General features: G+C 38.5%; 1 protein-coding gene across 8 annotated transcripts in view; it reads left to right on the top strand.

Annotated features, from left to right (window-relative positions):
* Positions 1 to 26,934, top strand: part of Glis3 (GLIS family zinc finger 3) — a 443,820-nt gene that overhangs the window by 251,869 nt on the left and 165,017 nt on the right. The gene's annotated exons all lie outside the window — the stretch shown is intronic.

Consider the following 26,934-nt stretch of genomic DNA (forward strand, 5'->3'; position numbering starts at 1 on the left):
CTCCATTTGCAGTGAATCCAGGTGGAACTGGCCAAGGTTAAAGAATGAGAGGCTCCTCTTGAGCTCAAGATTGCCAGATCCCTGAATGTTCAGTCTATCCTCTGGTGGCTCCTGGCATGTTTTCCAGACACAACACTTTGCCTCTTATTTCTCCTCTTTTCTCTGTCTGGAACTGCTATTCCTCTGCCAAATATAACCCAGATCCATAGGGAGCATTAGAACAACCTTTGGCTCCAACTGTAGCCCCAGTAACCTGGCCAGCATGTGAGAGCTGCCACCCCCAGCCCACCAACCCAACACGAAGCTGATCATACTTCTTCTGCTCCGCTGACAGGCTCTGTAAAGGCTGCAGGCCTCCGGGTTTGGGCCAGGGGCTACACCTTGTTGGCCAGCAGAGACACGGCCCATCTTCCTGAGTGGCAGCTGGTGCCTGTCACATGTGTCCTGGTGGTGTCTCTATTGGAAGTGAGGAATGACCCATGCCAGCTGGCTTGTCAGCTGTCACAATAAACAATGAGTATGAACCACCTTGTGTCTGCGGCACAGCTGAGGGGCTGTCTTTGCACACGGGCTGTGCGAGGGAGGTGGGCAGTCTCCTCATGCTCCTTATGAGCAATTTCCATTCTGTTGTTTTCTCTCACACATGGTGTTCTCGAATGGCTTGGGTAGGAGAGAGAGAGAGAGAAAAAAAAGGACAGGGAGGGAGAGAGAGAGAGAGCAAGAGAGAGAGAGAGAAAGACTGACTCAGTGTTTTAACTTAGATTCTATGAGATTCATCTTTGGATTCATTCCTTTTCTTGTTACAAGAGAAGGAATAACAGAGAGTCAAGTGGATGAATTGCATTTGTAGCTCAGGTACAGGAATGCATCTCACACACTGAGGCATCCTAACCCATGAATGCAATGGCAGCCCATGAAGAACTCTGATGCAGCAGTGGAAAGTGCTCTGGGCTGTGCCTTAGGGGACCTACATTCTAGCTCTGACTTTGCTGGTTGAAGTGCATGACCTTAGTTAAGTCACATTACTTCTCTCCATTTCTTATCACATCTAAAGTTTCTTCCAACTCTGAATGTCCCTGGCTATAGAGTTCAGTTCATAGCATTTAGAGTGGGGTCTGGAGCCTACAGATTCCCAGTCTACAGCACTTTCATGTGTCAGAATGCCACAGGCATGCATGTGGGCATGCCCTCTGTGAGATGCTTATAGACTGAATGGAAGGAAAACATACAGTCTTCTGAGAGTTACCTGCTGGCCATGTAAGTCAATTCTTGCCCCTGTGTTTAAAAAAAAAAGTTGAACTAAGGACATTGAGCGCCTGAAGGTATTGTGGCCCACATAGAATTCCGCAAACTCTGCCTCTCTTTTGCAGGAGTCTTGTGTGTATGTGTATGAGTGTTGGCAGCGGGTGGGGTGGGAGGTGAGTTTTGAATGTACACAGGGAGAATTTTGAACAGACAGCTTCTATCCCCCTCTTCACTAGGTGAGAACAGGGGCAGGCACTCGCCACCATGCTCAGAGCCAGTGTTCATGCAGAGGGTTGATGGCAACTTCACAAAATACCTGAGATGCTAGGCTTGTCATGGTCAAGTACTTCAGGACCACTAAGCAAATTCAGCTATGATATACTGTAAGAACTTTTGTAAATGTCACAATGTATCCCCAGTACAATAATATGATAATTAAAAAAATAAAATAAAATAAAATTTAGGGTCTCCTGTGAGCCAAGTACCGTGCTTCATGTTAGGCCTGTGAAAATGACCCTTAAGAATCTTACCTCATCCTTTCTGGGCCATATAAAAACTAGGCCAAGCTCTCTCTCAGCCATTCTCAGGCTTTGTATAGTCAGCAAACTTTCCAGGGACTGAGAGGGCTTATTAGAATTGAGTTTAAGTAGAGAGAATCTTAGAGCTTGGGATTGAACCCAGGGCCTCATGTGTCTTAGGCAAGTGTACTCCTAAGTGTATTCCTAGCCCCCACAGCCCATAAAGTGTGTTCTACCACCTAAATTTACTTGTAATATCCACTCCCTAAAGTGTAGAACTAGGACTTTCTTTGGGCAAGTGGGAGGTTGGGTGTAGAGGGAGCATGTACATGCAGCCTTGGTGTGTACAGAGAGATACACACCAGCAGATGATTGGCCTTTGGTCTCAAGGGCCTTTGCTATTTCACAGAAGGCTAGAAAATAGGGCATTTGAAGGAAAACAACAACTTTAAGAATGTCTTTGATTACTACTCCAGTCCTAATCCCTCCAAAGTGAGTATACATACATCCTTCTTCACTTATGTGCTCTGAATATACTCTTATGTGTGTTATGGTTTATGTATCTCTTACATGTGTATGTGTGCCCACGTATGCAGACAAGAATTTATATAGCTTGTCAGTTTTTTTCTTAGTGCCTGAAATTCTACCATCAGATATGCATTCCTTTCATTTCTCTAGGTTTTGTTTTAAGTAGTTGATGAGTCCTCATCGGCATTTCAACTATCAGTGAGACTGTTAGCACCGATTTCCTTTTTAACTGCCATCTTAGCAGGGTACATCTCTTACCTGTGGCAGAGAATTGAGAGGAAGATATCCAGGGAGAAGGATGTAGCTGGCACCAGGGTAAGGAAGACAGGGAGTGACAAAGCTTTAGATTTCACTTCTCTCATTAGTCTGGGACAGGGGCCCGAGGAGATGGGATCACACTGTCAAAAGCTCAGTTCTTGACTGTTTTGCTGTCCAGTCCTCAGTAAGGCAGCCAGGGCTTTTTGTTGCTATTCATTTTAAGCCTGGGTGTTCCCTCTCTTTTAGGAACCTCAGACACAGGACAGAACCAAGCACTGTGGCCTGTAGGATATTTGGATGTACACTTGATTCCTTGGGCTCTTCCCCTAGTTGTCTTTTTCCTCCGGAAAGATGAATTAGACTCGTGGGCTCAGACTTTTTGCTTCTAAACAAGAATTTCTGAGTTAGTCCCAGGAGTGCCTAGGTTACTAACAAGTCACCATTTCATTGTGTTTGACAACAGAGTTCCTGAATGACATTGCACCTTGGCTGTAACTTTGCCTATTTCCTGGGCAGCTTGTTCCAGAAATTTATGAAAAAATTGATAAATCTTAGCATTTCTTTGAGTCAAGCAGCATCATTAGGAGTTTTTGATACAACTTATCTACTCCTTCAACTTTATCTTCAGCCTGTATCATTACTGAAATCTCATCATAAATGTTTTTCTGGAAATGTTGATCTTTAGGAGAAATAACGTGATAGTTTTAAAATTCGTGAGCCTAAGTATTAAATCTAGATTTTTACCTTTTCCTGCTAAATAAACTTGAGCAAGTCTAAAGACCTCTAAACATCAGTATTTTCATCTACAGCATGGAGACAACGATGCTTAGTTCCTAAGGTTGGGCTGAGGACTTAGTGCATATAAAAATGTTTGGTGGTCATGGAACATATCTTCCTTTCCTGTTCTTTTCCCATACCGCACCCACAAACAACCTTAGGTCACCAGGTGCTCCTCATCTCAGCAATATGCTCAAAGCATGACTTAAATAAATAATAACACATTTTTATAATCTGTCCTCTAGCTAAATTATAGTCTCATCGGCTGGTTTGCCCACTTTGCTTTATTTTCAAAAATTCCATATGGATGGCTAAATGTGGTTTAGAAATATTCCAGTTTTTTTTTTGAGACATATGACTAACTTTAGTTAAAGTCAGAGCTTAGAATAATCCATAAAAGAGGCTTTCATGCTGTTTACCTGTCAGAACAGAAGTGTGAAAGAAAGAATTTACAGCAAAGGGCCTAACACTGCAGATACAGGCAGGAAAACATGCATTCACCCAGATTATTTTGGCAGCTTTTGTGGAAAACCTATTGAAAACAGAAAAGAGGAAGATGCTTTGCATTTTTTATTCCCATAGTAGCTGCAAATTGAAGAGTGAGGCAGCAGGTAGGAAGGGCCTCTGTGGGTCTGTACAGATATGATATCCATGTGGAAATATGCATGACTTTAATCTTCATGTTGTCTCACATTTCCATTCATCCTGAAGGACTGCAAACCACAATAATAATAATTCAACAATTGCTAGCCATTAATTGAAGGGAAGAAAAACCCTACAGAGCCCCAGTGTAGAATTATTTTTCTAATACACATATGTTCTTTTCTCTTTTAGACAAGCAGCTAACATATATCTATTTAAGTATCTTTGATGGCAACATAGTTTTCTTTTATGTGGATAGCATGAATATTCTATTCTTAGAAGATTTTCAGATTATTTTTGGATTCTTTTGCTATTTCAAGTGTTTGATAGTCATAATGCAGTAGCTAACATATATACAGTAGTTAATACTTGCTGGCCCAAGTCTTTTATGTATGCAATTAATTTAATCCTTTCAAAAATTTAGGAAGTTGCTATTCTTAGCTTCTCTTTATTGATGGACAAACTGAGGCACACGGGTTCAAGAGGCCCAAGGTCACAATTATAAAGTGATAAAACCAGGATTTGAACTCATGAAGGTTAGCTCCTGGAGTCCCGTTCTTAGCCACTGTGCTGCTCTGCCTCCTATTGAATGTGTGAGTATGTATTTATCTGTGGATTGTGCATGGTGTATGTATAATGTATATGTATGCATAAATGAATGAATAGCAATAGGTTAAATTCTTAGCAGTGAGCTAGTTAGGTTAAGGGTACATACATTTGAAATTTTGAAAATATTGTCAAAATTGTCCGCTCTACCTCACTCCACCCCCCAAAATAGAATGTACCAGTTTATTTTCTTACAATAGTTACTTCAAGACATATTTTTCAGCATTAGCTGCCATAAACAATACAGAAATGGCACAAAAATGTGTGAAGGTAGGGGCTGTGTTTGAATGTTTCCACTGTCAGCCTAGAGTAGACCTGGAGAATTCACCCCTGGGGGCTTCATGATCAGGGGTGAATCTACTACCTGTGGCTTAAGGAATTATGGATTTTAATCCTACGTTGGCTCTCCTGTGCTTCTTTGGGAAGGTTACTTTACCTCGTTTCTTCATTCAATCACATTTTTAATTTATGCCATCATAGAAATAATATTGATGGAGCCAAGAGTCAAATATAAGATTATTAATAGTCCATGTTCTAAGCTTAGTAAAACAAGGTTACTAATAGGTACTTCATAGGGTCATTGGAAGGTTTAAATGGGTTAACATATGGAAATTTCACACAGTGTCTGCTCAGTAAATGTTAGTCTCCATCTGCTTGTTGTTCTCTGCAGCTATATGGCTAATAAGAGGTGCCTTCCTTTCTAGTCTGTCTAAGTGATCTGCATAATGGGCTACCCCCAGATCTGTCATAGCCATATTGAATGATACCAGATTTCCCCCATATGAACTCATCCTATAGATCATCATCCCTAGTTTCTTGCCAACTATTCCTGTTGTGTTCATGCAGTAGTATCTAACTGGATCTTCCCTTCATCTCTTTACCTGCTGGCTATTAACTCATTCCCCAACCTTGTCACCAAAGACATTTTTAGTATTTGTGGAGGGATTTAGATTTAAGTAATTTAGGCATTAAACCCCTCCCCCTGCTCCACCACGTCCATCAAGTCTATTATTTTCTTTACTGGAAAGAGCCCTGTTATGTTGACCTGCACTCTTTTTCTTATTTACCATTTTTGGTCTGGTCATCAATCAATAACCTGGAGTTATTTTGCTCATGTTTTTAATCTATTCCCTCATTCCCCCAAAAGAACTTGTAATTCTCCTTTTATTCATTCATGTGTACTAACTTAATGTGAATTTGAGCTTCAGAATCACAAGAACTATGATTTCTCTTTGTCCCAGTTGCTAGTTCTGTACCTGCCATAGTTATTGATAGACTCTTGATTAAGCTATGAAATGTTTTGGTGCATCAAGGCCCTGTGGTAAGTTGTTTGCCCTTAACCACAAAAGATTTACTAAAAAGCCTTAACACACTTCACATGTTATAGGAAAATCTATTATATAAGAACCAAACAGAATTTGAAGAAGTTGTTAGAGTACTTTCATCCCTAGAATAAGCTGCTGTTTTCACTGACACTTGTTTCCTTTGGTCAGCTGATCATCTCCCATATTTGTGTTCTGGGAATTTTGTATTATGTGTATTCTCCAGTGTCCTGGAGCATTCTATTTAGAACTGAAACGTGAAGCACCTTTTAATAACCCCAAATCTGGGTATTCAGGTTTGCAGAATGGTGATGGAGAGACTTAGAGATACTTACTACATTGAGCAAGATGTTAGGAGAAATCCCTGGTAGCTCAGAACTCTCAACCTGATTTTTATTGCAAGTTCTTCACTGTTTAAGGCTGGGAAACAGTGACACTGCAGTATGAGACAGCAAGGAGACAAAGTTTGACAATGACTTGGGAGAAACCCATCACTGGTGTCTTCCACAGGTGACAAACAATTTTTAAGATCGAAGCAACTAAAGTAGATGCACTCTCTAGCATTTGTTGTTCAATTTGTCATTTAATAGCAGTGACTCAAATTTGGGTTTGAAATTCTTCTTTCCTTCCTCTCCTTCCTGCATCTTCTATCTCCTTCCTCTCTCCTTTTTCTACATATATGGCACTTTACATAACTATGTGCCCTGAAGGATTCCGTTACACTTTTCTAAACCTCAATGGTCCCATCTCTTGTGGTATAATGGGAGTTACTAGAGAAAGGTAGTCTTATTAAATTATTAAATTAATTTATTGAATTCTTTCAGCAACTACAGTGGCTTAAACTAAGAAGAGTGACTAATAATTATCACAGGACAGAAGTTTCCCCAGGCAGGTAGTATTAACTTTGTGTCACTGATTCAGCAATGTCAGAACCCAAGTCTTTATGGTTCTCTTGGCTTTTTGTTCTTGCAGACAAGACAACTCTTGAAGCTCTACTCATCATATCATATTCCAGGCAGGAAGAACACTGGTCACATTTTCCTTTTTGTTTTTAATCAGGGAAGCAAAAGTTTTCCTTAAACATTCTCTTTCACCCAGCAGATATCTACTTATGTCTCATTTTCCAGGTCAGGGTCATCTTGCCATCCCTCGTTGCAAGAGAGGCTAGGAAATAGTGTTTGCATTTCCAGACACTGCAGTATGAGACAGCAAAGAGGCAAAGGTTGGCAATTACTTTGTAGTAACCCATCAATGATGTCTTCCACAGGTGACAAACAAGTATCAGGTTAATATAAATCAAAGCAGAGTATAAAACATAAAGATTGTTTCAGAGATGGGAGAATTAAATTATGTGAGGTCTAGAACAATGCAAGATAATGCAAGCGGGGATGAATTCTAATCAATGGGTAAATTCATTTTCTATTGCTGATGTAACAAATTAGAACAAATTTAATCACTTCGAATAACACAGTCTTATTGTCTTACATATCTGGAAATCAGAAGATGGGGATGAGTCTTAGTGGGCTTACTGGTAAGGAGGGCTGGTTCCTTCTGGAGTCTAAAGGGAGCATCTGTTTTTTTGCCTTTTTCAACTTTCAGAGGTCATCTACATTCCTTGGCTTTATGTCCCCTTTCTCATATTACTTCAACCTCTTGCTTTCCTTGTCCCATCTACCAATAACTGATCCTTCTGCCTTTCCTCTTAGAAAGACCCATGTGATTAATATTGGGCTCACCTAAATAATCCAGCATTTTCTCTCTATCTCAAAATCCTTAATTTAATAACATCTGCCACGGTGTGGTTATTTACCATGTATTGTGGTATAATCAAAGGTTCTGGGGATAGAACATGGACTTTGTTGGAGGGCCGATTTTTCAGCATACCACAATAGGACTAGTGTGACAGGAAAAGGTGACTATGGAACAATCAGTACCTCTGTCCCACCAAAGAATAGAAGCCATTTGAGGAGAATGAGGTTGTGTCCAGGAGGCATAGCCACATTACAAAGACAATCCCTAGTTGCTTTTTTGAGTTTGAATTGCTGAAAGCTAGTATCTTCAAAATGCATTATTTTAAGTGCTCCTTGCCAGGCAATATTCGTGAATGGCAGACATGATGACTGACTGCTTCCTTGAATGCCTGAAGCTATTTTGAAATTTGAAATTTTTCAAAGAAGGCTTAACTTTAAATCTTTTGTGGGATTTTTTTTTCCTTTCAAAGAAAGTGAACAGCAAGTTAACATGTTTACAAACACAGTTTCACATGGGAGAAACCAAAAAGGAACCCTGTCGTTAATATTTTCCATCAACACACCTTGTCTCATGCCATTGCTGATACTGTGCTATGTAATAATTCTGAGTTTTGGTTAGTTGGATGAATTTATTCTTTTCCGGAAATTCCATGAGAATAATTTAAACATACCACCATTAAGATACACATTGGGTGCTTTTTCTTCAAGTAAACTTTCGTATTTTACAGAGGTGTACAATTTAGCATTTAAAAAGTCACAGGTAAAAGACATTGAAAGCTTGATTCATTACGAAAAGGGTTTTTTTTATTTGTTTTTTGTTGGTACTAGAGTTTGAACTCAGGACCTTCCACTTACTATGTATGCACTCTACCACTTGGCTGTTTTTGCTTTAGTTATTTTTTTTTAAAGGGTCTCATTTTTGTACCCAGGCCAGTCTGCATTGTGATCCTCCTATTTATGCTTCCCATGTAGCTGGGATGACAGGTGCATGCCACTGCACACAGCTTTATTGGTTGAGATGGGGTTTTGGTGTTTACCTGGGCTGGCCTAATACCACAATCCTCCCAATGTTCACTCTGAAGTAGTAGGAATATAGGCATGAGCTGCTGCATCTGGCTTTTTTTGTTTTTAATGAGAAAATGGTAGTACTTATTTCTTCCTTAATTTGTTCATTTGTTGATTTATCAGACATAATTTAAGATTCCACAACATGCCAAGCACTGTAATCAGCATACAGAATACAGACATGAGGATAACCAGATTGCAGATTCTTTGAGGGTAGGAAGTAGGCTCTACTCTTGATAAACTTAGCACCTAGCATAGTATATCACATAAAATTAACACAGAGGAAATATTGTGTGAGTGAAAACATAGCCTCTGGTTGCAGGGGAGTAGAGATACATAAGCAGAAAAATTGACATGTAACTTGGTGAAAACGCAGAGGAGAAAGTGACTTTCAGAGTTCTCAAGGGAGACTCTATTAAGTTTCTGCATCTGCTGAGTTTGAAAATATAGGAGCTGGCCTGGTTGAGATAAGAGGACACATGCCAGGCAGAGGGAGCTACAGGTACATAGTTCAGATGTGTGCTTGGGGCTCTGATAACACAGGGTGTCACTAGAATACAGGTGAGTGGCAGTGTTGTGGTTGGGGGTCTGAGCCTGCTTTGTCTTGTCAGGAAGTTGGATTTTTATTCTGAAGATAACAGGAAACCACTAGGAGATTTTTAGATGAAAGACTAAGAAAAATCATCTGTTCTTTCTTCTTTGTAAACTTTTAGAAATCATAACCCAGAGAATTCATGTAATATATGGTTTTAAATTTAAAAAGTAAAATAACGCTAATGAATTTAGCATCCACCTTGAGAGACAGGTGAATCTCAATCTCTAAGGATCTGTGACCCTTTCATAGATCCTTTCAGTGTGTGGAGAAGTTACCATTTTAACTTAATTCTGCATTAATAATGGTCTTGCTTTTCCTCAAAGTTTTACAAAATGTGTGTTTATCCCTAAAGATACACTGTTCAGTTTTGCCTGCTTTTGAAATGTGTACAGGATGCTTTTCTTTTGTAATTTTTCCTTCATCGTTCAACATTGTTTTCAGGTTGATATGGGGATTGTTAGCTTTCACAACTACATGATAGTTATCAAGTAATTATACCAAATTTTATTATCCAATTTACCCTCGTGGATATATGGATTGTGTGAAGTTTTTCTTATTCTGAATAGTGTTGTTCTGTTGATTTCTATACTTGTTTACTGGAGGCATAAGTAAATACAAGAGCTTCCTAAGGAGAGTTAGTGTGTATGCATGTTCAAATTTGACACCTTTTCCCACAATGAATGTATCAGTTTGTACTCCAACCATGAGAAAGGCTTTTTCTTCATGTGCTTGCTACTTTGTACTGTCAGACTTTTTAATCTTTGCCCCTTTGTTGGATGTGAAATATTATCACCTTTGAATTTTAATTTTCACTTTTCTATATACTAGTAAGGCTGAGCCTCTTTTCACCTATTCATTGGCCATTTGTCTTTTGTTTGTGAAATATAGGTCTTTTGCTTATTTAAGTAGAGTTGTATATCATTTACTTATTTTTTAATAGAAATTCTTCATTTATTCTGGGTAGTGTCCTTTGGTGGTTACCTTAGCATTTATGACTTGGAATCTTACTAACTTTAACATCTTTTGATGGGCATTCTTAATTTTAAGTTAAACATGAATTTTTTCAGTATGTTTGTGTTTTTATGTTCTACCTAAGGCAACTTTGTATACCCTATGATCTTCTAAACATCATATTTTTTATCTAAAAATGTTTACTCTCTTTATTCACTTTTAAGTTCTTGATTTTTCTGAGATTTTTTTGAATGATAGGATGTTGGAATCGATCTCCATTTTGTCTCTGGATGATCAGTTATTCTACAAGTATTTTAAAGTTACTTAAGCTTTCTCCAGAGATCTGCAACACTTATGTTATATGCCACATTTCCATTATGAATGTTTCTGTTTGTGGGATCTCTGTTCTTCATTGCTCCATTTTTCTATCCCCATGCTTAAATATTACCAGGTGTAATAAAGCTTCATTATTTGGTGGGGCAAGTCCTCCAGCCTGGGTCTTCTTTGTAATGATTTTGGCCATTCTTGGCTGTTAATTCTTCCACATACATTTCAGGATATGCCAATCAAGGTCCTTGAAAAAGCCTGTTGAGATTTTGATTAGAATTATATTGAATTTGTATCTCAATTATAGAATTATCGATATGTTTGTGACGGTGAATCTTCCTATCCATGAATATGCTTGGTCTCTCAGTTTATTCTTATTTTCATTAAGTTCTTCCAATTAAGTTTTATAATTTTTTTAAACTTAAAAATCTCATACAACTTTTGCTACTTCCCCCATCTTGGTGTATTATATTTTTTTGTTATTTGTTTTATAAATGGTAACTTTCAGAGATTTACGTTGTAAACTTGGTTGCTGGTATGTGGAAATTAATAATTGTTAGAAAAGCACTCTTTTGAAGAGTCTAGAAAAACAACTCTTTTGGTTCATTGTTAATGAGAATGCAAAATGATTACAACCTCCATAGAAGAGAATTGCATGTAAACTTAAATGTTTATCTGTTCTAACTAACAACCCCACTTCTCAAATTTTACCTTGATGAAGTTCTTCTACCAATATGAAATGTCAGTACATATTTATTGTAATATTCTTTTTAAATAGCAAAATATTAGAAACCTGAATGTGCAGTTATAGACAGGTGGAATAATCATGCCATACCCAGCTAGTTGAGTATTATGTATCTGCAAAAGCATAAAGAATATTTCTATAAATTATATAGAATAATTGTTAATGGAAAAACAAGATACAAAGGAGTGTGTATTATATGAAATCCTTTGTGTAAGAAAGAAAAGGAAATGCTGTGTATGGGTATGTGTATAAATGTACGTATTTGTGTATATGTACATATATACTTACATACATATATGTATATACATATATACATATGTATGTTTATTTGCTTAATTTTGCTATTAGAAGTGTATGATAAATAAGCCAAAATGTATTGAAACGGTTGACTAAATTTCTGATTCATTATTTTCATGGTTATAGTATCATTCAGGATTTCTGTCATCATTCTGAGTCTCTTGTGGTAATTTATATTATTCCAGACATTTTACATCATAGTTTACATCATAGTTTATAATTTATTGACATAAAGGCTCATCACCTTTTTAGTATCTGCTGCATCTATAGTTATGTTTCCTTTGCATTTCTTTTATAATGATTGATGTCATCTTTCCTTTTTTGTCTGTCTTACCAGAGATTTGTCAATGCTATTGTTATTCTAAAAGAACCAGTTTGGGACTTCATTCATCCTCTGTGTTGTGTCTTTGTTTTCTAATGCTTTCATTTATTTTCCTACTTTTATTATTTTTCCTCCTATTAGAGTTTATTCTGAAGTTTTTCCTTAACTGTTATTAAATTATTATTTGCCAACACAAGCATTTCAGTTTATGAATTTCCCTTAAGAAACTGCTTTAGCTGTGTCTCACAAATATTAACATGCATAATTTAACTAAAAGTAAAGTTAATCAACATCTTTACCCTTTTGCCAAAGACGCTTTTACTCATCTCACTCTCAGTTAGGATTTCACCTTATCCTCTAGACTTCTTCAATGGTGTCTAATTTCTGCTGACACACACAGCAGTAATGTTCACAGTGGTAGAGTGCAAGCTGACATTCTTTAGAACTCCTGCTTTTGGAAATTCTTGAGACCTATTTTGAAATGCATTCTTTCAGGAGTATGAACATTGCCTTTTTGCTTTCTAATACTTAGGGACTTTTCTAACTTAATAATTTTAAACTAAAACATCAGTGTTAGGGTGTTTTAGACATCGCAGGTAAGGAGTTCAGGACCCAAACCCAGGTCATGTGGTTAGAAATTCTTAAGGGAACTTTTTTACTCCTCTACTGAGAGCAAAGAGAACTTTGTCTATAGCTGTCCAGAGACCTACACTACAGTCCCTTGACTATAGGTTATTGTTTGTTTGGTTTTGTTTCCTAGTTCATTTGTTAACTGTGTTGTTACTTGGAAGTACTTGCTTCATGAATGGGTCTCTCTCTGAACTCAAATCCAAATCTGCACCCATGCTTTGTTTCTTTTTCCCAGATGGTCATTATAAGCCAAGCTCAAGGATGCCTGGAATTTTTGAAGATCTCCAACTCTTGTTCACTTCTCTTTATTGCCGGCTGATATGTTTGTTTGTTTGTTTGTGGTCACTAAAGTATTCCCTTTGCTCTGTTACCAGGTCAGCCATGCATTTAAAAAGATACTTAAAAAAAAATTAACACACCATTTTAAGATGTGCTGGTATCTGAAATGGTTTCTCTGAACATTTCATTTGCCATATTGTAAGGGATGGGTTTTGAATTTTAGGAAGATAATGTCAGTGGTAGGGTTAAGCATAGGCTGATCTCAGAGGGATGCTAAAAGCCAGAAATAATTTCTTATGACTTATTCAGACAACAATGTAAAAATCCTGCATAGATACTTAGATTTCAGAAACAGGTGAAGTGTATAAAACAGCTCAAAAATGAAGATATTTTAATAATAATTAGTTATGGAAATAGTTGTTTATTCCTTGTGATGTTTTAAACTAGGTTTAAAACATCACAAACTAGGTTTGTGAGTCAGAGTATATTTTCACAGTTTGAACTTAAGAAAGATGAATGCTTGCCAAATCTTGAGTGAGAAAAATGAATCCCAAATCAAGGTGTAGGTGTCAAAACTATAGTCTCTCTGCCAGCATTGCTTATTTACCAAACATTTTTAGCATAAAGAGGGCACCTGTGCATATGTCAGGCCATGGGCGGTACTGTGAAGTGGAGCTCAAAGCAGCTTTTTCTTTCTCAATGGGAGAATAAAAGGGAATGAGAACATAATGAGAAATTACTCCATGCATCAGTTTCATAAAACCAGCAGGTGCTTCTCCAGTGGTTTTCACAGTGTGCTCCAGACCACAGGACGTGTTAAAAATGCGGATTCTCAGGTCTGACTTAACCTTCTCTATGAATAACAGAAATCTTCATGTTAACAAGCTTTCTGGATAATTCTCATGTATATTAGAGTTTGAAAACTGTAGATGGGAAGTGATTGCTCAGAAAAGATAAGTCAGTATTTCCATTGTCAAAATACTTGTAAAGTAGGCCAGGCACAGTGGCACTTGCTTGTCGTTCCAGCTACTCAGGAGGTGATGATCTAGAGGATCATGGCTTAAGGTCAGTCAAGGTAAAAAGTTAATGATACTCCATCTCAATCAATAAGCTGGACATGGTGGCCTGTACCTATGATCCTAGCTATGTGGGAGGCATGGGTAGGAGGATCACAGTCTTTTACCAGCCCCAGGCAAAAGTGCAAGACGCTACCTGAAAAATAACTAAAGTAAAAAAGGCTGGGGCGTGGCTCAGGTGGTAGAGCACCTGCCTATCAAGTGTGAGATCCTTATAAGGAAAGGGTGTAGTAGGGTAAATGTAGTGGAAATATTATGTACTTGTGTATGAAATGGGAAAATGAGATCTGTTGAAACTATTCCAGGAATGGGGGTAGAGGGGTAAAGGAGAATGTGGAGGGGGTGTATTGTAAGAATTTTTGTAAATGTGACAGTATATACCCAATACAGCAATAATATGGTAATAAAAAACCATATAGACACAAAAAATATGTGAGACCCTGAGTTCCAACTCCAGTACCACCAAAAGTGGATGAATAATTAAATAAAAAATAGTAAATACTTGTAAAATATGTAGCAAAGCAAATTATTTATAACAAGAAAAATATTGGAAGTAACCTAAATGTCCAGCAGTAGCCAAATAGTAAAATGAATTGTGGCATAACCATTTGTGAAATTATATAGCCATCAAAATTAGCTCAGAATATTTAGTAATCAGGAAAATGTTTATGATAGGATGCTTAAATACATGTTTGAATATATTCCCAAGCATACATGCTTATGATGACATGCAGAGGTTCATTAGGATACCAGAAAATTTATCACTTGTCCTTGGATACATATGAAAATGATTTTGGTCTTCTATGATAGGAGGAATCATGGAGGATTTTTGTATGAACATATACATATCATTCACACTTTTTATGTATTCCTCAATTATCTATGATAAGCAAATATTAATTAAATAAAACATTATCAATGAGAAAGTAAACTTAGTAGAACTGCCTTGAGTTGTAGGTTTCAGAAGATGAAAGATTATGTCTGCCTCATTGACTTTTCTTCAGAATGGCCAGGGAAAGAAATGGTACAAAGACCACCTGATCTGACAAATGGTACCAGGCCATGGCAGAGTAAGGCGCATTGTCAATAGACTATTCTCTTGGGATATTTTCAGGCAAGTTCATGACACTGTTCACTGGCTATAAATCTTAAAAGTTTGAGAGCTGGAGTGAGAACACAGGAAATGCAAAACCCTTCTTCTCCATGATTCTGTAGTTCAGAAAATCCCCAACATCTGGCTCACGTGTGAAGCCAGGAAAGATATGATTTAAACTGGCAGCCAGCCTTACTGAGAGCCTTAGTTGGCTGGCTCCATGTCACACAGGAAAACATTCTGCAAGGATTTGCTGAGGATTTTATTCCCAAGTGGAAAATCTTCATACACATCAAACTAAACTAAAGGAAATTTTATGTGGAACCTCTTACAGGATAAAAGTGTTTGACCTTATCAGAATTGGTCAAAGTAAAGATTATTGGATGTCATGCTGTCTGGTCTTTTGTTTTACACAAGCTAAATTAAAACTGTAATAACATTGAGAGAGCAGGGATATCCTGATAAAAAGAGTGAATATGCTATTAATATTTTTTTACTTTTGTTATGGAAATTCACAAAAATTGTTAAAAGCAGAAAGAATAGGAATAATGAATATGTGTATCACACAGCTTTAACATGATTTACTGCATAATAATGGAAATAAGAACCTTTATTCATATTGAGCTGCTGGATGAATAACTACCAACTCTATCCCATTCATGAGGATCTCTTACTTTGTGGAGATTTGCTCCAAGGCTTCTATATAGTCATTGTGGGGAAGAGGGTGGTGCTACTTCTTTGAGCACTTCTCAGCCAAACCTTTCTAAAGGAAAAGGATTTCTTTGTTGCCCCTATTCCCCAAAGAAACAACTATCATTAAAATAAATATACAACTTATTTTCATAATTCCTTTCCTTTGGTTTTGAACTTCTACATTTTGGATAGCTGAAATTGAAAAAATAAATCACTCCCCACCCCCAAAATTGCTTATGAAAAGCAGGCAGTCAAAGCTGCCCTAAAGTAATTTTAAATGGTGAGTCCTATTTTCTCATTGACTTTGCACTATGAAATCTGATTTTAGTTCCTCTAAGAGTAATTGGCCTTAAGATGCAATAAAGTCTCATTTAAAAATTCAACCCACCTAGTAAATTGCACAAAATATTAGCAACTCCTAATTAAGAACAACTAAAATAAAAATATATAATTAAGTTTAAACAAAAATGAAACTGTCAGTAAGTCTATTGATCAACATGTGAAATATGGCAAAAAAAGATAGAGCAATCCTAAGTTATCCCAGTATATTAAACCTTCAAATGAAATCACAACTTCAGCTGTTATATCCAGGGTTTTAAAATTACTTGATTCACTTTGTTTTATTTCTGCTATCTTGTGCACTTACTCTTCACATGTGTACCCAGCAACATCTGGAGAGACTCTTGCATCTTCATTAAGAGGCTCAGAAGGGGAAGTAAAAGTAAAAAACAAAATGAGTGCTGATTGAAATGCTGGCTACTGGAATACCAATTTGCACACTGATCTCTAAGGTATCTCAATAAAATGCCTTCTAAATGCTTCTTGTTTAAGATGTCTGATATGTCATTCTTTTTTTGTTTTGCCATTAACACCTCTATTCAAGTGGATATAGGAACTGGGTTTTTTTTTTTTCTCTTTGCTGCTATGCTGGGAACTATTGTCTGCTTGAGAACTGGTTGAGGAAAAGATACTCAAAGATTTATCACATTCCATAGCTCTAAATTTTTTTTTTTTTGTATCAGAAACAGCAGCCCAGCTCCTGCCTAAACAAAACTGTTTCACTTTGACATTACATACTCCAAAGAACCTTTATTGATTAGCATGCTTTTTCAAATTTGGGGGCATTCTTATTGCCAGGGATGAACCTTTTGGAAAGGGAATAGGAAGTATGGACTTTAACACATTTTTAAGTTCTAGCATAAACATGAATACATTTGGCTATTTGAAAATGAAGATTGACTTAATGACTGGCCACCTTTAGGTTAATTATATTCTTGGCTTATAGGAGTGAAATCCTCCATTATTCCTCTCTGTAGTTAAAAGGGCTGTTTTGGAGGGAACCTTGGAGAGGTGTGAGCTTAAACAATCCTCAGAGTTCCAGGACATTCCCACTTGCCCTATAGAGCCAGAATAGTGTAAACTTGTTGGTGAGAAGACCTAATGTATTGGGGTGAATTTGTTACTCAATCATCAGTGGCTCAACTGAATTCCTGACATGAGTCAGGGACTATGTCAGGTGCAGGCCAACCTTGAATGAATAAAATAGATGCCATTTGTCCTCTGAAATTGAAGACCTGTTGGTATCAGTATTTACTAATTGACTGATAGGATGTTTCTAGCATGTCTTCCTCTTTGGCTGATTCAAATACTATGGTAATGAATGTGGCATTTCCTCACCTCTTTCCTTATAAAGCAGTGGTATTCGGTCGTGATTTAACTGAATGATGAAAACCTACACACAAAAGTAGTTTTCCCACGCCCCTTTCCACATTGTACAAGTGGCTTTGTGCCATGTTTGAAAATGAACTTCATGGGTGAAATGTCACCTGAATTCACCATTCACATTGTGGCAGTCTTCAGGTTTTTAAATTCACATGTTTATTGAGATCACTGTACACTCACATGCACTTCTAAGAAATAATACAAAGAGAGCTCTTGTTACACTATGCCCATTTTCCCCCAGTGGTAGCATTTTGAAAAATGAGTATGATATCACAATGTGGATATTGACCTTGATACAAATCATCACTCATTCATATTTTTTCAGTTTTGCTTACACTGTGTGTGTGTACGTGTATATACAGTTGTCTTACCTGTGTAGGTTTTTGTATTTACCACCATAGTAAAAATACTGAATATTTCCAACACCACAGCCTTTTATAACCTTATCCACTTGCTTTCCATCTGCCCCAGTCTTAATCTTATTGACATCACTAAATCTGTCTTTGTCTGCTAAAATTTTTTTCATTCTGAAAAATGTTTCATAATGGAATCTTACAGAATGTAACCTCTTTGGATTGGCTTTTTCCACTCAGCATAATTCATTGGTGATTCTTCCAAGTAGTTGTTGTGTATCAACATTTTATTCCTTTTTATTGCTGAGTAATATTGCATGGTGTGTTTATTCCACAGTATTCCCATTTGTTTAGCCATTTACCTGATGAAGGACATCTGGGCTGATTCCAGTTTGAGCTCTTATAAATAAAGCTGCTATGAACATTTGTGTACAAGTTTTTATGTATGGACATAAATTTTCATTTCTCTGGATGATTGCCCAATAGTACAATTTCTGGGTCATATGGTAATTTCATGTTTAGTTTTATAAGAAAACTGTTTCCTAGAGTGACTGTATTATTTTAACAACAATGTATGAGTGATCCAATTTCTCCACATCCTTGCAGGCATTTAGTGTTGTCACCATTTTTTTTAATTTTAGGCATATAGTGATATTTCATTGTGGTTTTAATTTGTATTCTCCCAATTCTAAAGATATTCAACAATGCCATCCATATATCTTCTTCAGTGAAATCTTTCTTCATGTCTTTTCCCATTTCCTAATTGCATTGTTTGTTTTATTATTGTTGAGTTTTGAGGGTTTTTTTAAAAATATAAGCTGTATATTTGTCCTTAGTTATATATGTGGTTGCAAATATTTTCTCCCAGTCTCTTTGATTTTAGATCTTCTCACAAGAAGATTTGACTAAGCCAAATTTTTATTTTTGATGAGGACAAACATTAATATTTCCTTTTATGGACTGTGTTTTAATATTAAGTCTCAGAACTCTTTGCGTAATATTAGATCACAAAGATTGATTCTTGTTTTTTTTAAAAACTTCATAAAAGTTTTATGTTTTATACTGTGGTCTATGATCCATTGAGTAAATTTTTCTACAAGATACGAGATTTGGGTAAGGTTCTTTCCGTTTTGTTGTTTTGCCTTTTGATTTGGTTTTTTTGTTCAGTGGCTCTAGCATCATTTGTTGAAAGACCTTTCTTCATTTGAATTGATGCAGACCTCTGTCACATATCAATTTGAGGATATTTTCAGGTTCTCTATTTTGTTTCATTGATCCATGTCTTCGTTAATACCACACTGTTTTGATTACAGTAACTAAACAGTAAATCATAATGTTAGTACGAAGATTCTCTCCACTTCTTTCTTCTTTGTTACGGTTTTGCTATTCTAGGTCATGTGCCTGTCCATATAAATTTTAAGTAAAGGTGGAGACCTTAATTCCATTTGGATCCCTTTATTTCACCCCACATTTAAATAAGATTGTTTTGAGTATCAGACAGTGTTATGATTTTTATTTTAATCATAAAGTACAATTTATAAAACTCATGAGGAAAATTATAAACTATCTTATGTACCAATATATCTGCTTTTTTCATTGTGTCTTTTTCCTTTCTGATGTTTCAGGGTTCCTTCTTTTATCATCTTCATTTTGTTTAAAAACTCTCTTTAGCAATCTTTAAGAGGTAGGTCATCTGGCACTAGGTTCTTCCTTTTTTTTCACCTGAGAATTTAGAAAAATCTTTCCTTTATTCCTAAGGGATAATTTCTTTGGATATAAAATTTTCAATTGATACATCTTTCATTTCAGCACTTGAACCCACTTCATTCTTTCCTCCATGGTTGTAGATTTTTAAAAATCTACTATCAACTTGATCATGCTGAGTGGTTTACAATATTTATAGAAATCATGAAGTCTCCTTCTTAAATATATTCAATTTTGAATTGTCTTTTATACCTCAATAAAGCTAGGGTGAAATATCTCCTGTTGTTTGAATTGGTGTTCCCAGATACGCAGCATATCCTTTACTCTTTGGCTGTATTTAAGATGTTTTCTATATATTAAGTTTTGTAAATGTTGATTGTGATATGTCTTTGTGTAGATTTTCCTGAGTCATCCTGTTAAGATTCATTAAGTTTTTTTTAATCTGTAGGTTTGGGTCTTTTGCTACATTTGGGAAATTTTTAACCATTATTTCTTCATACATTCTCATTTCACTGTCTTTATTCTCTCTTAAATTCTGATGACACAAATGTCGGAGCTCTTGTTATTGTCCCATATATCTCTGAGGCTCTCTTAATTTTTTTTCTGTGTATTTTCCCTGTTTTGTTTATTGCAGGAGGGCTCAGACAGAGACACAGTGGGCACCAAAGCTTTCAGGAAGCAAGTTTATTATTCAAGCCAGCAGCGACTCAGTGGACTCAAGTCCAAAGCCTGAGCCTCAAGAACAAAGGGGGCTTTCCGTATATACCAATTAGAGCAGGTTACAGAAATGGGGGGGTACAGCTTGTCCCATATATAATCACATGTTATTTCATTGGCTGCTTTAACCTCTGGGGCAAGGTGACTGTTCTCTAGTCTCTAGGTAACATTCCCCAACTCTGGTTTTTCTTTGTTTCACTGTAACACTCATTAACTCTCATTATCATTTACTATCTCCCTTCCCCTCCCTGCCTTCCTGCCACATTCCCCCCTTTGATGCTTGGACACACTTTTGGGTCAAAGAGCATCATCTGGATCTAGGGGTTTATATTTCCATAGCACCATCACATGAGTGGCTATTTTTTTGTTTTTGTTTTGTTTTGTTGTTACATTGGCTTTTATAACGGTCCTGAAAAACTGCAGCAGCAGGGGGATTAGGCAGGGTGATATCAGGCATGTCCCTAGGACAAGGAAAGTTGCCCCTGTGAAGGTCTTGAACCCAGGTAGGGTTGAGAACCAGTCCCCAAACAGGCCATTGGGATTCCATCCCTTCTGTGGCTGTATTTAAGATGTTTTCTGTGTGTGTCTGCTCAGGGACATGGGCAACCTTTTTTAGCTTATCTGTAATCTCTTTAATTACCTTTTTTATCATTAATCTGTAAACAGTAGTTACTCAGAGTGAGATAATTTTAGGCTATTGCAAGCTTAAGGAAGTTAGCCAATGGGTGAGGTTGGGGCTCAGTGTGATTGGGAGTCCCCCACCCCTAAGTCTCCTGAGTAGTGGCATTGTAAAACTTTTGTCCCAAGCAGATCAAGTCCCTTACCAGGGTGAAGAATTGGCCTTTTCAATGGGAGATACAGTAATTCCTAATTTGTCTTCCATGGCCAATGGTCTCTCATATTCGTTCCTCCACAAACATAACACGAAGTTACATTTAGAGTTTGTATTATGGACTCAGATAGTGAGAGGAACAGGCTTTTGGTTTTAACTGAGATGCGAAACTCACTTTGTATCTCCTCAAAAGAAGAGTGAAACACCTGGTATGAGGAACTCTCATGAGTGTTCATGATGAGTTGAAAATGTAGCAAAGTACCGGGATCTGTTTCCTTTTCCATCAATTAAAATGCCAAACTTTTTTCCAACTTTTCAGCCTGTTTCACTGAGGCTGAAAATAGTGAAATTTATAGGGTTACAGGCACTAAGAAAGGAGCGGCAATTCCTTGTGAGGTATGGACCTCCCCTTTTAGCCAAGTTGTCCACCTTTCACAACCCCAATAAGGGCAGTAGAGTTGTTTATAGTATGCACAACTGGCTGACCCACTGTCATCTTTTGGGCAATATACTTGTCATTTAACCTGTAGGTCCTTCCCCAGGTTAGCCCTCCATAGTTGCCCCAAGGCCCAGTGTTTTTAGCTATTGTGGCACACACATCAAAGTGTATGGATACAGATTTGTTGGGGTCATTAACCCAAGTGCAGTTAACAAGCTTTCCAATGCTGGTGAAGCTTCAGACCTCTTGCCATTGCTCCTGAGGGCAATAGATGGGGTTAAAACAGATATACTGACCTTCATGAAAGAACACTGAGTAGGTGGTATGGCTGTGAGTTTATGACCCAACAATGGTGCCTGCACAGGAATAATAAGTATGGAAAACCAGAGTTTTGGTAACAGCACTCCCTGCTCAGTAGTGTGCATGCATGAGTCATAGTCCAAAGCCTGGGGATTCCCAGGTAGAGAGCTGACCCAGATTAGCAAGAAGAATACACTGAACAGACTCATTCTCAAAGGTGAGATGGGCGACTCCTTAAGCTTTTGCCATGTATAGACTAGTCAGCTTCTGAAGTGACTACAGCAGGGCTGACATCTGTCATCAGTGGTCTCCTTCTGTCTCCTGGGAAGCAGGGTCCTGTTGGGGAAGGACACTGGCATTGTAGGGTGAGGCTGAGTCAGGGATGTACTCCCACTCAAGGGAATCTGGATTTCACTGGGCTGTGGTGGATCCAGGGAACAATCTCTGCTACCTTAACTGCGGTGGGGTGGATAAAACAACAACAAAAGGGCCCCTCCAGTGGAGCTTCAGTGGTTGAACATTTCATTCCCTTACCCAAACATTATCACCTGGTTTATAATGGTGCATGGGAGTTGTCAGGCTAACGGACAGTCATTGATTTTTCAAGAGAGTCAACCCAAGGGCCTGCATCTATTGTTTCAGGGTGGGGTCACTTATTTTCTTAAGGTCCCCTTACAGGCTCTTGACTAAAGGGGGTGGACATCCAAAAAGAATTTTAAAAGGGAAGAGACTCGTCCGTTTGGTGGGGCTTGACCTAATCCTGAGCAAGGCTATGGGCAGTAACTGATCCCATTGTAGGTGGGTCTCCTGGCATAGTTTTTTAATTGTAATTTGAGAGTCCTGTTTATACGTTTTATTTTCCATGAACTTTGAGGGTGGGAGGCCATGTATAGCTTCCAATTTATTCCTAATCCCTCAGCCATCAACTGTACCACCTCAGCCACAAAGTCTGGCCCATTGTTTGACCCAATAGACACAAGTATTTTGAATCAAGAGATGATTTCCTTTAACATGCACCTGGTCCCTTCTTGGGTTTTCTCAGTTGATTGGGGAAGACTTCCATCTATCCTGAGAAGCTGCAGATAACCACCACCAAATATTTACATCTTGGTCCTTATTGGGGATTGTTTCTGGCACACAAACTGCACCACTCACATATTGTTTTACTTATGTTGGAGATCCTGGGGACATTAAAATGCTGGGTTAAGGTAGTCTCGAGAGGTATCTGCCTTGAGTGAGTTTCTTCATGGAACTGTTTGACAAATGTGGGAGCCAGTGGCTCAGGTATGGCAGTGCAGCCATCAGTAAACTTCCACCACCCATCCAGTAGAAAATTTCCTTCTCCAGTCTCAAGCCAAACCTGTTCTTATGAAGTATAATGTGGGTCCCATTCAGATAAGGGGCACAGGAACAAGGCAGCTGTCAGTGAGGCTGAAGTTTGTCCTCCTGTGAGAGCTGCTCACTTGGCTTCCTTATCAGCCTTTCAGATTCCCCAAATAGCTGTTGTCTCCTCCTTCTGGTGCCCTTGGCATGACTAGGGGCCCATACAACTTTTAGTAATTTACATTTTTTTTGTCCATATTTAACACTTTTTCTCCTGAGCTAGAGATCCTGACTGGCAGTGGTCATGCTTCAACAGCAGTGTCCAGAATCACTACTGGGTATCTGGCAAAATGTGTGCCATCCTGGACAAAGCTGTTGCCATCTGTGAAATACTCAACATCCAGATGACTAATGGGCTGGTCAGTCAAGTCTAGCTGGCTGGAAAACACCTCATCCATAATGTCTAAACAGTCATGCCCCTGTGGGCCTGAATAATAGGATGGCGGCTGGGCTTAGAGTCTTAATAACCTCTAGCTGGACATGTAAGTTTTCACATAACATGTTTTGATAGTTGAACATTCTGGAGTTTATTAACCAATAATTTTCTTTATATTCCATGGGAGTCAAAACAGAGTGGAGAACTCAGACTGTGAGTTCTTGTCCCAAAGTAAGTTTGTCTGCTTCAGCCACCAAGACATCAGTGGCTGACAGGGCATGCAGGCAGGATAGCCAGCCTTGGGAAACTGTATCAGGTTGCTTTGATAAATAGGCCACTGGGTGGTGCCAGGAACCTAACAGCTGGGTCAAGACTCCTACAGCTGTCTCCATCCTCTCATGTACATATAGAAAGAAGGGCTTCATCACATCTGGCAAGCCCAGAGCAGGGGCATTTGTGAGTGTTCTCTTAATTTTTTTTAAAGGCGTTTTTTGGGTTTCCATTCTCTACCCCCATTGTGTCTTTATAAAGGGGTTTTGCCAAGAGAGAATAATTGGGAATCCAGATCCAGCAGAAACCCGTGCTCCTAGAAATTCTCTAATCTGTACAATGGCACATAAGGGAGCAAGGATTCCCCGACTAATATGGGTTTCCCTGGCTTTTTACATTTTCCCCTGCACTTGGAAACTGCTGTCACCCTGGCTACCATAACCCTACATGCTTTCTCTAGGTGGGGCTTTAGCCATGTGGGCAGACTAAGGACTGCATCCTACCAGCAGTCAATATAAGGAACCATCTGAGTGTCCAGGCTCCCCTACAGCCACTTTAAAAACTCTATTTACTATGACGTTATCTAATGACCCCTCCAAGGGCCATCCTGCACCAAAAGCAGGACAGTCTATTTCACAGAAGATCCTAAGCTTGCCAGGAGTCATTTTGACCCCATAATCTCCATTAAATCCCCATTTAAAGTTCTTAAGCATACATTTTAGGGAGGTGTTCTTACTCTGACCTCCTCCCATTCCTCCTGTTTGCCAGATGTCTAGACAGAGACAAACACAGAAGGGATGAGGGCTGTGAAGAGGAAGTAAGGGGTCTTCCTCTGTGGCACACAGGAAAAACAACACCACTCACTTTATCCATCTCTGACCACTCTCTTTGTAGGGGTTTAGGTGTCTCTTGGCCATAGTGAGTCCATATAAGCCCTGGACCGGGGGCCCTGTTAGGGCTCTCCTAGACTATAAGAGTCCACCACGGATCTGTGGATTGGGACTCCATGTTTGCTTTGTAACCAGGCTACGTCACAGGTTCGCACTTTCACACACTCTCACACAGCTCAGTACTTCCACCCTACTCCCTGAATCTGAAAGACAATTTCACCCCAAAAAGCAGTTACTAGGGTGTCTTTGGGAGTTGATCAGACTACCTTCTGCCTCCTGAAGCAAGACTGAATTAGAACCCAGGTTCTAATTAGTGGGATTCCCAAGTTGGTTCCAAGCCTTTCTGGGTTATTTTGTGCAGACAAACTCACCTCCTCAGTTCACTGGGAGAGAGGCTCCCTCCCCTGAGATCAACATGGTCCAGTGGCACCTGGCAGGGGCAGCCTTCCCAGCAGGCCTGGGACACTAAGCAAGCAACAAGAATGTGAAAACACCACCCTCCAAATCCCAGATGAGCCCCCAGAAATGTTGCATGAGGGCTCAGACAGAGACAGAGAGGTTACCAAAACTTACAGGAAGCAAGTTTATTAAGCAAGCCAGCAGTGACTCAGCAGACTCAAGTCCAAAGCCTGAGCCTTGAGAGCAAAGGGGGCTTTCCTTATATACCATTTAGAGCTGGTTACAGAAATGAGAGGTTACAGCTTGTCCTATACATAATCACATGTTATTTCATTGGCTTCTTTAACCTCTGGGGCAAGGTGACCCTTCTCTGGTCTCCAGGTAACATTCCCCAACTCTGGTTTTTCTTTGTTTCACTGTAACACTCATTAACTCTCATTATCATTTATTATCTCCCTTTCTCCTCCCTGCCTTCCTGCCACATGTTGAGATTGAGCAGATTCTATTGTTCTACTAAGTCTACTGATTCTGATTTCTCTACTATTGAGCCTATCCAGCAAGTTGTAAAATTTCTATTAGTGTTTAGTTTCATATCAGCATTTTATTTTTCACAGCTTCCATTTCTTCACTGAGATTTTCTCTGTTTTTTTTTTAACGTATTTCAAGAGAACTTGTAATTGATTGTTGGAGCATTTTTATGACAGTGACTTTAAAATCTTTTTCATATAATTCCAACATCAAATTCATTTTGATATTGGCATTAGTTGATTGTCTTTTTTCATTCAAGTTGTGATTTTCTCGGTTCTTGGTTGATGAGTAATTATTGATTACATCCTGAACATTTGGTCTGTTATGTTTGGAAATGATGGTTTCTATTTCAGTCTTTTATTTGAGCAGGTTAGGTTTAGTATGTGGATCTTTGCCTGCTTTAGTGAACTGTAATTCCAATGGCAGAATCAGATGAGAGTTCTACCTTTTGAGTCATGACCCCATACTTTTTGTTTCTGTGTTTTGTTATTCAGATAGGGTCTCACTAACTTTGCCTAAGCTGCCTCCAACTCACAATCCTCTGTCTCTGTCTCCTGAATAGGATTACAGGTGTGCACCATCTCACCTCACTACTTTGTGGGGCTGTTTTTGTTGGCTTAGTTTTTCTGATACCACTGACCCCTACCCTGTCCCTGCTGGTGCTGCCTGAGGAGCAGAAAGTATCCAGAGAGTTGGCCCCTGGTTTTCTCTCAGTGGGGGAGGGCTGTGGTGGGATTCCCTTGTAGGTGTAGAATCATCTGGAAATCTAGGACCCTCTTGCTGGTTCTGCTTGCCCACCTCAAGAATCCAACTTAAAGTATGTACTCACTTGCTTAAAGATTTTTCTTTTTTTCTGCATTTATTATGCATATTATGTCACAATATTATATGCATTTCTGGACACCATTCCATCCTCCCTTATTGATGCAAAAGTTCCAGTGAAGTCTGTGACATTTTGGGGTTCAGTATGTTGCATAAGGACCACAGGACCTCATCCAGTTAAGATTTTGAATCATTTGCCAAGTCAGCCCCTTGTGCTTTTGATTGTGTGTTATTGGATCTGTCCCTGTTTGCTAACACCTACAGCCTTCCATCTCCTCCATTATCCCATCTGCCAGGCCACAGTATAGCTGGTGTGAGGTGCATGGTCTTTCCACCTGAATGGCCTCCTGCAATGGCTATATGATGGGTTCCTTGACCTACCACCTTGGAGCTCCTTCCTGGTCTATGCAAGTAGCATTATCTTGTTAGTTAATAATGACATTTTACTGAACACTGGGCCTGATTTCATGACACTTAAT

The sequence above is a fragment of the Castor canadensis genome, chromosome 13 (assembly GCF_047511655.1).
Source record: "Castor canadensis chromosome 13, mCasCan1.hap1v2, whole genome shotgun sequence".
NCBI lineage: Eukaryota > Metazoa > Chordata > Mammalia > Rodentia > Castoridae > Castor > Castor canadensis.